Source organism: Oncorhynchus tshawytscha, unplaced genomic scaffold, assembly GCF_018296145.1.
Source record: "Oncorhynchus tshawytscha isolate Ot180627B unplaced genomic scaffold, Otsh_v2.0 Un_contig_787_pilon_pilon, whole genome shotgun sequence".
Classification (NCBI taxonomy): domain Eukaryota; kingdom Metazoa; phylum Chordata; class Actinopteri; order Salmoniformes; family Salmonidae; genus Oncorhynchus; species Oncorhynchus tshawytscha.
This window is the reverse complement of record NW_024606785.1, coordinates 1-11,962: the sequence shown is the minus strand read 5'-3', so window position 1 is coordinate 11,962 and position 11,962 is coordinate 1. Positions and strand designations below refer to the sequence as shown.

At 41.7% G+C, this 11,962-nt stretch overlaps 18 non-coding genes and 9 pseudogenes across 18 annotated transcripts; all 27 read right to left on the bottom strand.

The window, feature by feature from the left end:
- Positions 1–242: 242 nt before the first annotated feature.
- On the bottom strand, positions 243–361 carry LOC121842244. The gene has a single exon (XR_006081010.1). It is a non-coding gene; the product is annotated as a 5S ribosomal RNA (ribosomal RNA).
- Positions 362–622: 261 nt separating this feature from the next.
- Positions 623–741, bottom strand: LOC121842243. The gene has a single exon (XR_006081009.1). It is a non-coding gene; the product is annotated as a 5S ribosomal RNA (ribosomal RNA).
- Positions 742–1,182: 441 nt separating this feature from the next.
- On the bottom strand, positions 1,183–1,297 carry LOC121842254 (annotated as a pseudogene).
- A 260-nt stretch (positions 1,298–1,557) lies between these two features.
- On the bottom strand, positions 1,558–1,676 carry LOC121842242. The gene has a single exon (XR_006081008.1). It is a non-coding gene; the product is annotated as a 5S ribosomal RNA (ribosomal RNA).
- Positions 1,677–2,014: 338 nt separating this feature from the next.
- LOC121842250 lies at positions 2,015–2,132 on the bottom strand (annotated as a pseudogene).
- Positions 2,133–2,391: 259 nt separating this feature from the next.
- Positions 2,392–2,512, bottom strand: LOC121842251 (annotated as a pseudogene).
- A 260-nt stretch (positions 2,513–2,772) lies between these two features.
- On the bottom strand, positions 2,773–2,890 carry LOC121842249 (annotated as a pseudogene).
- Positions 2,891–3,246: 356 nt separating this feature from the next.
- On the bottom strand, positions 3,247–3,365 carry LOC121842240. The gene has a single exon (XR_006081006.1). It is a non-coding gene; the product is annotated as a 5S ribosomal RNA (ribosomal RNA).
- A 356-nt stretch (positions 3,366–3,721) lies between these two features.
- Positions 3,722–3,840, bottom strand: LOC121842239. Its single transcript, XR_006081005.1, has one exon. It is a non-coding gene; the product is annotated as a 5S ribosomal RNA (ribosomal RNA).
- A 353-nt stretch (positions 3,841–4,193) lies between these two features.
- Positions 4,194–4,312, bottom strand: LOC121842248 (annotated as a pseudogene).
- Positions 4,313–4,668: 356 nt separating this feature from the next.
- Positions 4,669–4,787, bottom strand: LOC121842238. The gene has a single exon (XR_006081004.1). It is a non-coding gene; the product is annotated as a 5S ribosomal RNA (ribosomal RNA).
- Positions 4,788–5,143: 356 nt separating this feature from the next.
- LOC121842247 lies at positions 5,144–5,262 on the bottom strand (annotated as a pseudogene).
- Positions 5,263–5,617: 355 nt separating this feature from the next.
- Positions 5,618–5,736, bottom strand: LOC121842237. Its single transcript, XR_006081003.1, has one exon. It is a non-coding gene; the product is annotated as a 5S ribosomal RNA (ribosomal RNA).
- Positions 5,737–6,090: 354 nt separating this feature from the next.
- Positions 6,091–6,209, bottom strand: LOC121842246 (annotated as a pseudogene).
- A 356-nt stretch (positions 6,210–6,565) lies between these two features.
- Positions 6,566–6,684, bottom strand: LOC121842236. The gene has a single exon (XR_006081002.1). It is a non-coding gene; the product is annotated as a 5S ribosomal RNA (ribosomal RNA).
- Positions 6,685–7,041: 357 nt separating this feature from the next.
- On the bottom strand, positions 7,042–7,160 carry LOC121842235. Its single transcript, XR_006081001.1, has one exon. It is a non-coding gene; the product is annotated as a 5S ribosomal RNA (ribosomal RNA).
- A 260-nt stretch (positions 7,161–7,420) lies between these two features.
- On the bottom strand, positions 7,421–7,539 carry LOC121842234. The gene has a single exon (XR_006081000.1). It is a non-coding gene; the product is annotated as a 5S ribosomal RNA (ribosomal RNA).
- A 346-nt stretch (positions 7,540–7,885) lies between these two features.
- On the bottom strand, positions 7,886–8,004 carry LOC121842233. Its single transcript, XR_006080999.1, has one exon. It is a non-coding gene; the product is annotated as a 5S ribosomal RNA (ribosomal RNA).
- A 260-nt stretch (positions 8,005–8,264) lies between these two features.
- LOC121842232 lies at positions 8,265–8,383 on the bottom strand. The gene has a single exon (XR_006080998.1). It is a non-coding gene; the product is annotated as a 5S ribosomal RNA (ribosomal RNA).
- Positions 8,384–8,644: 261 nt separating this feature from the next.
- LOC121842231 lies at positions 8,645–8,763 on the bottom strand. The gene has a single exon (XR_006080997.1). It is a non-coding gene; the product is annotated as a 5S ribosomal RNA (ribosomal RNA).
- Positions 8,764–9,119: 356 nt separating this feature from the next.
- LOC121842255 lies at positions 9,120–9,237 on the bottom strand (annotated as a pseudogene).
- A 259-nt stretch (positions 9,238–9,496) lies between these two features.
- Positions 9,497–9,615, bottom strand: LOC121842257. The gene has a single exon (XR_006081014.1). It is a non-coding gene; the product is annotated as a 5S ribosomal RNA (ribosomal RNA).
- A 357-nt stretch (positions 9,616–9,972) lies between these two features.
- On the bottom strand, positions 9,973–10,089 carry LOC121842252 (annotated as a pseudogene).
- A 255-nt stretch (positions 10,090–10,344) lies between these two features.
- LOC121842256 lies at positions 10,345–10,463 on the bottom strand. The gene has a single exon (XR_006081013.1). It is a non-coding gene; the product is annotated as a 5S ribosomal RNA (ribosomal RNA).
- Positions 10,464–10,992: 529 nt separating this feature from the next.
- LOC121842253 lies at positions 10,993–11,111 on the bottom strand. The gene has a single exon (XR_006081012.1). It is a non-coding gene; the product is annotated as a 5S ribosomal RNA (ribosomal RNA).
- Positions 11,112–11,371: 260 nt separating this feature from the next.
- LOC121842241 lies at positions 11,372–11,490 on the bottom strand. Its single transcript, XR_006081007.1, has one exon. It is a non-coding gene; the product is annotated as a 5S ribosomal RNA (ribosomal RNA).
- Positions 11,491–11,767: 277 nt separating this feature from the next.
- LOC121842230 lies at positions 11,768–11,886 on the bottom strand. Its single transcript, XR_006080996.1, has one exon. It is a non-coding gene; the product is annotated as a 5S ribosomal RNA (ribosomal RNA).
- Positions 11,887–11,962: the final 76 nt, after the last annotated feature.

Genomic DNA, 11,962 nt, shown 5'->3' with positions numbered 1-11,962 from the left:
GATCAGGCGTACTCAGGCGGTGTGGTCGTAAGCGAGAAACAGCTGTTGCATTTTCACCATTTAGATAAGCATCTTTGTGTCACTCAAAAGTGGAAGAAATTGCATATACTGCAGCCATAATTTGTAGCACAGATTGTTGGATGAAATACAAACTAAACTTGCTTACTTATTTCAAAGCAAGGGCACATATTTCAGCCTTGTGGGAATAAACGGACAAAGAGTTGACAAAGGCAGTGACAAAAAGCTTACAGCACCTGGTATTCCCAGGAAGTCTCCCATCCAAGTACTAACCAGGCCCGACCCTGCTTAGCTTCCGAGATCAGACGAGATCAGGCGTACTCAGGCCGGTGTGGTCGTAAGCGAGAAACTATCTCTTGGTGCACTATGTAAAGTGAAAGTGAGTCTGATTAACAGCTGTTGCATTTTCACCATTTAGATAAGCATCTTTGTGTCACTCAAAAAGTGGAAGAAATTGCATATACTGCAGCCATAATTTGTAGCACAGATTGTTGGATGAAATACAAACTAAACTTGCTTACTTATTTCAAAGCAAGGGCACATATTTCAGCCTTGTGGGAATAAACGGACAAAGAGTTGAAATTCCACAAGGCAGTGACAAAAAAGCTTACAGCACCTGGTATTCCCAGGAAGTCTCCCATCCAAGTACTAACCAGGCCCGACCCTGCTTAGCTTCCGAGATCAGACGAGATCAGGCGTACTCAGGCCGGTGTGGTCGTAAGCGAGAAATTATCTCTTGGTGCACTATGTAAAGTGAAAGTGAGTCTGATTAACAGCTGTTGCATTTTCACCATTTAGATAAGCATCTTTGTGTCACTCAAAAAGTGGAAGAAATTGCATATACTGCAGCCATAATTTGTAGCACAGATTGTTGGATGAAATACAAACTAAACTTGCTTACTTATTTCAAAGCAAGGGCACATATTTCAGCCTTGTGGGAATAAACGGACAAAGAGTTGAAAGATTGTTAAACTAAACTTGCTTACTTATTTCAAAGCAAGGGCACATATTTCAGCCTTGTGGGAATAAACGGACAAAGAGTTGAAAGATTGTTGGATGAAATACAAACTAAACTTGCTTACTTATTTCAAAGCAAGGGCACATATTTCAGCCTTGTGGGAATAAACGGACAAAGAGTTGAAATTCCACAAGGCAGTGACAAAAAGCTGCACCTGGTATTCCCAGGAAGTCTCCCATCCAAGTACTAACCAGGCCCGACCCTGCTTAGCTTCCGAGATCAGACGAGATCAGGCGTACTCAGGCCGGTGTGGTCGTAAGCGAGAAATTATCTCTTGGTGCACTATGTAAAGTGAAAGTGAGTCTGATTAACAGCTGTTGCATTTTCACCATTTAGATAAGCATCTTTGTGTCACTCAAAAAGTGGAAGAAATTGCATATACTGCAGCCATAATTTGTAGCACAGATTGTTGGATGAAATACAAACTAAACTTGCTTACTTATTTCAAAGCAAGGGCACATATTTCAGCCTTGTGGGAATAAACGGACAAAGAGTTGAAATTCCACAAGGCAGTGACAAAAAGCTTACAGCACCTGGTATTCCCAGGAAGTCTCCCATCCAAGTACTAACCAGGCCCGACCCTGCTTAGCTTCCGAGATCAGACGAGATCAGGCGTACTCAGGCCGGTGTGGTCGTAAGCGAGAAACTATCTCTTGGTGCACTATGTAAAGTGAAAGTGAGTCTGATTAACAGCTGTTGCATTTTCACCATTTAGATAAGCATCTTTGTGTCACTCAAAAAGTGGAAGAAATTGCATATACTGCAGCCATAATTTGTAGCACAGATTGTTGGATGAAATACAAACTAAACTTGCTTACTTATTTCAAAGCAAGGGCACATATTTCAGCCTTGTGGGAATAAACGGACAAAGAGTTGAAAGATTGTTGGATGAAATACAAACTAAACTTGCTTACTTATTTCAAAGCAAGGGCACAATAAACGGACAAAGAGTTGAAATTCCACAAGGCAGTGACAAAAAGCTTACAGCACCTGGTATTCCCAGGAAGTCTCCCATCAAGTACTAACCAGGCCCGACCCTGCTTAGCTTCCGAGATCAGACGAGATCAGGCGTACTCAGGCCGGTGTGGTCGTAAGCGAGAAATTATCTCTTGGTGCACTATGTAAAGTGAAAGTGAGTCTGATTAACAGCTGTTGCATTTTCACCATTTAGATAAGCATCTTTGTGTCACTCAAAAAGTGGAAGAAATTGCATATACTGCAGCCATAATTTGTAGCACAGATTGTTGGATGAAATACAAACTAAACTTGCTTACTTATTTCAAAGCAAGGGCACATATTTCAGCCTTGTGGGAATAAACGGACAAAGAGTTGAAATTCCACAAGGCAGTGACAAAAGCTTACAGCACCTGGTATTCCCAGGAAGTCTCTCCCATCCAAGTACTAACCAGGCCCGACCCTGCTTAGCTTCCGAGATCAGACGAGATCAGGCGTACTCAGGCCGGTGTGGTCGTAAGCGAGAAACTATCTCTTGGTGCACTATGTAAAGTGAAAGTGAGTCTGATTAACAGCTGTTGCATTTTCACCATTTAGATAAGCATCTTTGTGTCACTCAAAAAGTGGAAGAAATTGCATATACTGCAGCCATAATTTGTAGCACAGATTGTTGGATGAAATACAAACTAAACTTGCTTACTTATTTCAAAGCAAGGGCACATATTTCAGCCTTGTGGGAATAAACGGACAAAGAGTTGAAATTCCACAAGGCAGTGACAAAAAGCTTACAGCACCTGGTATTCCCAGGAAGTCTCCCATCAAGTACTAACCAGGCCCGACCCTGCTTAGCTTCCGAGATCAGACGAGATCAGGCGTACTCAGGCCGGTGTGGTCGTAAGCGAGAAATTATCTCTTGGTGCACTATGTAAAGTGAAAGTGAGTCTGATTAACAGCTGTTGCATTTTCACCATTTAGATAAGCATCTTTGTGTCACTCAAAAAGTGGAAGAAATTGCATATACTGCAGCCATAATTTGTAGCACAGATTGTTGGATGAAATACAAACTAAACTTGCTTACTTATTTCAAAGCAAGGGCACATATTTCAGCCTTGTGGGAATAAACGGACAAAGAGTTGAAAGATTGTTGGATGAAATACAAACTAAACTTGCTTACTTATTTCAAAGCAAGGGCACATATTTCAGCCTTGTGGGAATAAACGGACAAAGAGTTGAAATTCCACAAGGCAGTGACAAAAAGCTTACAGCACCTGGTATTCCCAGGAAGTCTCCCATCCAAGTACTAACCAGGCCCGACCCTGCTTAGCTTCCGAGATCAGACGAGATCAGGCGTACTCAGGCCGGTGTGGTCGTAAGCGAGAAATTATCTCTTGGTGCACTATGTAAAGTGAAAGTGAGTCTGATTAACAGCTGTTGCATTTTCACCATTTAGATAAGCATCTTTGTGTCACTCAAAAAGTGGAAGAAATTGCATATACTGCAGCCATAATTTGTAGCACAGATTGTTGGATGAAATACAAACTAAACTTGCTTACTTATTTCAAAGCAAGGGCACATATTTCAGCCTTGTGGGAATAAACGGACAAAGAGTTGAAAGATTGTTGGATGAAATACAAACTAAACTTGCTTACTTATTTCAAAGCAAGGGCACATATTTCAGCCTTGTGGGAATAAACGGACAAAGAGTTGAAATTCCACAAGGCAGTGACAAAAAGCTTACAGCACCTGGTATTCCCAGGAAGTCTCCCATCCAAGTACTAACCAGGCCCGACCCTGCTTAGCTTCCGAGATCAGACGAGATCAGGCGTACTCAGGCCGGTGTGGTCGTAAGCGAGAAATTATCTCTTGGTGCACTATGTAAAGTGAAAGTGAGTCTGATTAACAGCTGTTGCATTTTCACCATTTAGATAAGCATCTTTGTGTCACTCAAAAGTGGAAGAAATTGCATACTGCAGCCATAATTTGTAGCACAGATTGTTGGATGAAATACAAACTAAACTTGCTTACTTATTTCAAAGCAAGGGCACATATTTCAGCCTTGTGGGAATAAACGGACAAAGAGTTGAAAGATTGTTGGATGAAATACAAACTAAACTTGCTTACTTATTTCAAAGCAAGGGCACATATTTCAGCCTTGTGGGAATAAACGGACAAAGAGTTGAAATTCCACAAGGCAGTGACAAAAAGCTTACAGCACCTGGTATTCCCAGGAAGTCTCCCATCCAAGTACTAACCAGGCCCGACCCTGCTTAGCTTCCGAGATCAGACGAGATCAGGCGTACTCAGGCCGGTGTGGTCGTAAGGGAGAAATTATCTCTTGGTGCACTATGTAAAGTGAAAGTGAGTCTGATTAACAGCTGTTGCATTTTCACCATTTAGATAAGCATCTTTGTGTCACTCAAAAAGTGGAAGAAATTGCATATACTGCAGCCATAATTTGTAGCACAGATTGTTGGATGAAATACAAACTAAACTTGCTTACTTATTTCAAAGCAAGGGCACATATTTCAGCCTTGTGGGAATAAACGGACAAAGAGTTGAAAGATTGTTGGATGAAATACAAACTAAACTTGCTTACTTATTTCAAAGCAAGGGCACATATTTCAGCCTTGTGGGAATAAACGGACAAAGAGTTGAAATTCCACAAGGCAGTGACAAAAAGCTTACAGCACCTGGTATTCCCAGGAAGTCTCCCATCCAAGTACTAACCAGGCCCGACCCTGCTTAGCTTCCGAGATCAGACGAGATCAGGCGTACTCAGGCCGGTGTGGTCGTAAGCGAGAAATTATCTCTTGGTGCACTATGTAAAGTGAAAGTGAGTCTGATTAACAGCTGTTGCATTTTCACCATTTAGATAAGCATCTTTGTGTCACTCAAAAAGTGGAAGAAATTGCATATACTGCAGCCATAATTTGTAGCACAGATTGTTGGATGAAATACAAACTAAACTTGCTTACTTATTTCAAAGCAAGGGCACATATTTCAGCCTTGTGGGAATAAACGGACAAAGAGTTGAAAGATTGTTGGATGAAATACAAACTAAACTTGCTTACTTATTTCAAAGCAAGGGCACATATTTCAGCCTTGTGGGAATAAACGGACAAAGAGTTGAAATTCCACAAGGCAGTGACAAAAAGCTTACAGCACCTGGTATTCCCAGGAAGTCTCCCATCCAAGTACTAACCAGGCCCGACCCTGCTTAGCTTCCGAGATCAGACGAGATCAGGCGTACTCAGGCCGGTGTGGTCGTAAGGGAGAAATTATCTCTTGGTGCACTATGTAAAGTGAAAGTGAGTCTGATTAACAGCTGTTGCATTTTCACCATTTAGATAAGCATCTTTGTGTCACTCAAAAAGTGGAAGAAATTGCATATACTGCAGCCATAATTTGTAGCACAGATTGTTGGATGAAATACAAACTAAACTTGCTTACTTATTTCAAAGCAGGGCACATATTTCAGCCTTGTGGGAATAAACGGACAAAGAGTTGAAAGATTGTTGGATGAAATACAAACTAAACTTGCTTACTTATTTCAAAGCAAGGGCACATATTTCAGCCTTGTGGGAATAAACGGACAAAGAGTTGAAATTCCACAAGGCAGTGACAAAAAGCTTACAGCACCTGGTATTCCCAGGAAGTCTCCCATCCAAGTACTAACCAGGCCCGACCCTGCTTAGCTTCCGAGATCAGACGAGATCAGGCGTACTCAGGCCGGTGTGGTCGTAAGCGAGAAATTATCTCTTGGTGCACTATGTAAAGTGAAAGTGAGTCTGATTAACAGCTGTTGCATTTTCACCATTTAGATAAGCATCTTTGTGTCACTCAAAAAGTGGAAGAAATTGCATATACTGCAGCCATAATTTGTAGCACAGATTGTTGGATGAAATACAAACTAAACTTGCTTACTTATTTCAAAGCAAGGGCACATATTTCAGCCTTGTGAATAAACGGACAAAGAGTTGAAAGATTGTTGGATGAAATACAAACTAAACTTGCTTACTTATTTCAAAGCAAGGGCACATATTTCAGCCTTGTGGGAATAAACGGACAAAGAGTTGAAATTCCACAAGGCAGTGACAAAAAGCTTACAGCACCTGGTATTCCCAGGAAGTCTCCCATCCAAGTACTAACCAGGCCCGACCCTGCTTAGCTTCCGAGATCAGACGAGATCAGGCGTACTCAGGCCGGTGTGGTCGTAAGGGAGAAATTATCTCTTGGTGCACTATGTAAAGTGAAAGTGAGTCTGATTAACAGCTGTTGCATTTTCACCATTTAGATAAGCATCTTTGTGTCACTCAAAAAGTGGAAGAAATTGCATATACTGCAGCCATAATTTGTAGCACAGATTGTTGGATGAAATACAAACTAAACTTGCTTACTTATTTCAAAGCAAGGGCACATATTTCAGCCTTGTGGGAATAAACGGACAAAGAGTTGAAAGATTGTTGGATGAAATACAAACTAAACTTGCTTACTTATTTCAAAGCAAGGGCACATATTTCAGCCTTGTGGGAATAAACGGACAAAGAGTTGAAATTCCACAAGGCAGTGACAAAAAGCTTACAGCACCTGGTATTCCCAGGAAGTCTCCCATCCAAGTACTAACCAGGCCCGACCCTGCTTAGCTTCCGAGATCAGACGAGATCAGGCGTACTCAGGCCGGTGTGGTCGTAAGCGAGAAATTATCTCTTGGTGCACTATGTAAAGTGAAAGTGAGTCTGATTAACAGCTGTTGCATTTTCACCATTTAGATAAGCATCTTTGTGTCACTCAAAAAGTGGAAGAAATTGCATATACTGCAGCCATAATTTGTAGCACAGATTGTTGGATGAAATACAAACTAAACTTGCTTACTTATTTCAAAGCAAGGGCACATATTTCAGCCTTGTGGGAATAAACGGACAAAGAGTTGAAAGATTGTTGGATGAAATACAAACTAAACTTGCTTACTTATTTCAAAGCAAGGGCACATATTTCAGCCTTGTGGGAATAAACGGACAAAGAGTTGAAATTCCACAAGGCAGTGACAAAAAAGCTTACAGCACCTGGTATTCCCAGGAAGTCTCCCATCCAAGTACTAACCAGGCCCGACCCTGCTTAGCTTCCGAGATCAGACGAGATCAGGCGTACTCAGGCCGGTGTGGTCGTAAGCGAGAAATTATCTCTTGGTGCACTATGTAAAGTGAAAGTGAGTCTGATTAACAGCTGTTGCATTTTCACCATTTAGATAAGCATCTTTGTGTCACTCAAAAAGTGGAAGAAATTGCATATACTGCAGCCATAATTTGTAGCACAGATTGTTGGATGAAATACAAACTAAACTTGCTTACTTATTTCAAAGCAAGGGCACATATTTCAGCCTTGTGGGAATAAACGGACAAAGAGTTGAAATTCCACAAGGCAGTGACAAAAAGCTTACAGCACCTGGTATTCCCAGGAAGTCTCCCATCCAAGTACTAACCAGGCCCGACCCTGCTTAGCTTCCGAGATCAGACGAGATCAGGCGTACTCAGGCCGGTGTGGTCGTAAGCGAGAAATTATCTCTTGGTGCACTATGTAAAGTGAAAGTGAGTCTGATTAACAGCTGTTGCATTTTCACCATTTAGATAAGCATCTTTGTGTCACTCAAAAAGTGGAAGAAATTGCATATACTGCAGCCATAATTTGTAGCACAGATTGTTGGATGAAATACAAACTAAACTTGCTTACTTATTTCAAAGCAAGGGCACATATTTCAGCCTTGTGGGAATAAACGGACAAAGAGTTGAAAGATTGTTGGATGAAATACAAACTAAACTTGCTTAATTTCAAAGCAAGGGCACATATTTCAGCCTTGAATAAACAAAAGAGTTGAAATTCCACAAGGCAGTGACAAAAAGCTTACAGCACCTGGTATTCCCAGGAAGTCTCCCATCCAAGTACTAACCAGGCCCGACCCTGCTTAGCTTCCGAGATCAGACGAGATCAGGCGTACTCAGGCCGGTGTGGTCGTAAGCGAGAAACTATCTCTTGGTGCACTATGTAAAGTGAAAGTGAGTCTGATTAACAGCTGTTGCATTTTCACCATTTAGATAAGCATCTTTGTGTCACTCAAAAAGTGGAAGAAATTGCATATACTGCAGCCATAATTTGTAGCACAGATTGTTGGATGAAATACAAACTAAACTTGCTTACTTATTTCAAAGCAAGGGCACATATTTCAGCCTTGTGGGAATAAACGGACAAAGAGTTGAAATTCCACAAGGCAGTGACAAAAAGCTTACAGCACCTGGTATTCCCAGGAAGTCTCCCATCCAAGTACTAACCAGGCCCGACCCTGCTTAGCTTCCGAGATCAGACGAGATCAGGCGTACTCAGGCCGGTGTGGTCGTAAGCGAGAAACTATCTCTTGGTGCACTATGTAAAGTGAAAGTGAGTCTGATTAACAGCTGTTGCATTTTCACCATTTAGATAAGCATCTTTGTGTCACTCAAAAAGTGGAAGAAATTGCATATACTGCAGCCATAATTTGTAGCACAGATTGTTGGATGAAATACAAACTAAACTTGCTTACTTATTTCAAAGCAAGGGCACATATTTCAGCCTTGTGGGAATAAACGGACAAAGAGTTGAAATTCCACAAGGCAGTGACAAAAAAGCTTACAGCACCTGGTATTCCCAGGAAGTCTCCCATCCAAGTACTAACCAGGCCCGACCCTGCTTAGCTTCCGAGATCAGACGAGATCAGGCGTACTCAGGCCGGTGTGGTCGTAAGCGAGAAATTATCTCTTGGTGCACTATGTAAAGTGAAAGTGAGTCTGATTAACAGCTGTTGCATTTTCACCATTTAGATAAGCATCTTTGTGTCACTCAAAAAGTGGAAGAAATTGCATATACTGCAGCCATAATTTGTAGCACAGATTGTTGGATGAAATACAAACTAAACTTGCTTACTTATTTCAAAGCAAGGGCACATATTTCAGCCTTGTGGGAATAAACGGACAAAGAGTTGAAAGATTGTTGGATGAAATACAAACTAAACTTGCTTACTTATTTCAAAGCAAGGGCACATATTTCAGCCTTGTGGGAATAAACGGACAAAGAGTTGAAATTCCACAAGGCAGTGACAAAAAGCTTACAAAACCCTTTATTCCCAGGAAGTCTCCCATCCAAGTACTAACCAGGCCCGACCCTGCTTGGCTTCCGAGATCAGATGAGATCAGGCGTACTCAGGCGGTGTGGTCGTAAGCGAGAAACTATCTCTTGGTGCACTATGTAAAGTGAAAGTGAGTCTGATTAACAGCTGTTGCATTTTCACCATTTAGATAAGCATCTTTGTGTCACTCAAAAAGTTGAAGAAATTGCATATACTGCAGCCATAATTTGTAGCACAGATTGTTGGATGAAATACAAACTAAACTTGCTTACTTATTTCAAAGCAAGGGCACATTTCAGCCTTGTGGGAATAAACGGACAAAGAGTTGAAATTCCACAAGGCAGTGACAAAAAAGCTTACAGCACCTGGTATTCCCAGGAAGTCTCCCATCCAAGTACTAACCAGGCCCGACCCTGCTTAGCTTCCGAGATCAGACGAGATCAGGCGTACTCAGGCCGGTGTGGTCGTAAGCGAGAAATTATCTCTTGGTGCACTATGTAAAGTGAAAGTGAGTCTGATTAACAGCTGTTGCATTTTCACCATTTAGATAAGCATCTTTGTGTCACTCAAAAAGTGGAAGAAATTGCATATACTGCAGCCATAATTTGTAGCACAGATTGTTGGATGAAATACAAACTAAACTTGCTTACTTATTTCAAAGCAAGGGCACATATTTCAGCCTTGTGGGAATAAACGGACAAAGAGTTGAAAGATTGTTGGATGAAATACAAACTAAACTTGCTTACTTATTTCAAAGCAAGGGCACATATTTCAGCCTTGTGGGAATAAACGGACAAAGAGTTGAAATTCCACAAGGCAGTGACAAAAAAGCTTACAGCACCTGGTATTCCCAGGAAGTCTCCCATCAAGTACTAACCAGGCCCGACCCTGCTTAGCTTCCGAGATCAGACGAGATCAGGCGTACTCAGGCCGGTGTGGTCGTAGCGAGAAACTATCTCTTGGTGCACTATGTAAAGTGAAAGTGAGTCTGATTAACAGCTGTTGCATTTTCACCATTTAGATAAGCATCTTTGTGTCACTCAAAAAGTGGAAGAAATTGCATATACTGCAGCCATAATTTGTAGCACAGATTGTTGGATGAAATACAAACTAAACTTGCTTACTTATTTCAAAGCAAGGGCACATATTTCAGCCTTGTGGGAATAAACGGACAAAGAGTTGAAAAAAGGCAGTGACAAAAAGCTTACAGCACCTGGTATTCCCAGGAAGTCTCCCATCCAAGTACTAACCAGGCCCGACCCTGCTTAGCTTCCGAGATCAGACGAGATCAGGCGTACTCAGGCCGGTGTGGTCGTAAGCGAGAAACTATCTCTTGGTGCACTATGTAAAGTGAAAGTGAGTCTGATTAACAGCTGTTGCATTTTCACCATTTAGATAAGCATCTGTGTCACTCAAAAGTGGAAGAAATTGCATATACTGCAGCCATAATTTGTAGCACAGATTGTTGGATGAAATACAAACTAAACTTGCTTACTTATTTCAAAGCAAGGGCACATATTTCAGCCTTGTGGGAATAAACGGACAAAGAGTTGAAATTCAAAGGCAGTGACAAAAAGCTTACAGCACCTGGTATTCCCAGGAAGTCTCCCATCAAGTACTAACCAGGCCCGACCCTGCTTAGCTTCCGAGATCAGACGAGATGTGGGAATAAACGGACAAAGAGTTGTTGGATGAAATACAAACTAAACTTGCTTACTTATTTCAAAGCAAGGGCACATATTTCAGCCTTGTGGGAATAAACGGACAAAGAGTTGAATTTCAAAGCAAGGGCACATTTTCAGCCTTGTGGGAATAAACGGAAAAGGTTGAAATTCCACAAGTGACAAAAAGCTTACAGCACCTGGTATTCCCAGGAAGTCTCCCATCCAAGTACTAACCAGGCCCGACCCTGCTTAGCTTCCGAGATCAGACGAGATCAGGCGTACTCAGGCCGGTGTGGTCGTAAGCGAGAAACTATCTCTTGGTGCACTATGTAAAGTGAAAGTGAGTCTGATTAACAGCTGTTGCATTTTCACCATTTAGATAAGCATCTTTGTGTCACTCAAAAAGTGGAAGAAATTGCATATACTGCAGCCATAATTTGTAGCACAGATTGTTGGATGAAATACAAACTAAACTTGCTTACTTATTTCAAAGCAAGGGCACATATTTCAGCCTTGTGGGAATAAACGGACAAAGAGTTGAAATTCCACAAGGCAGTGACAAAAAGCTTACAGCACCTGGTATTCCCAGGAAGTCTCCCATCCAAGTACTAACCAGGCCCGACCCTGCTTAGCTTCCGAGATCAGACGAGATCAGGCGTACTCAGGCCGGTGTGGTCGTAAGCAGAAACTATCTCTTGGTGCACTATGTAAAGTGAAAGTGAGTCTGATTAACAGCTGTTGCATTTTCACCATTTAGATAAGCATCTTTGTGTCACTCAAAAAGTGGAAGAAATTGCATATACTGCAGCCATAATTTGTAGCACAGATTGTTGGATGAAATACAAACTAAACTTGCTTACTTAACTAAACTTGCTTACTTATTTCAAAGCAAGGGCACATATTTCAGCCTTGTGGGAATAAACGGACAAAGAGTTGAAATTCCACAAGGCAGTGACAAAAAGCTTACAGCACCTGGTATTCCCAGGAAGTCTCCCATCCAAGTACTAACCAGGCCCGACCCTGCTTAGCTTCCGAGATCAGACGAGATCAGGCGTACTCAGGCCGGTGTGGTCGTAAGCGAGAAACTATCTCTTGGTGCACTATGTAAAGTGAAAGTGAGTCTGATTAACAGCTGTTGCATTTTCACCATTTAGA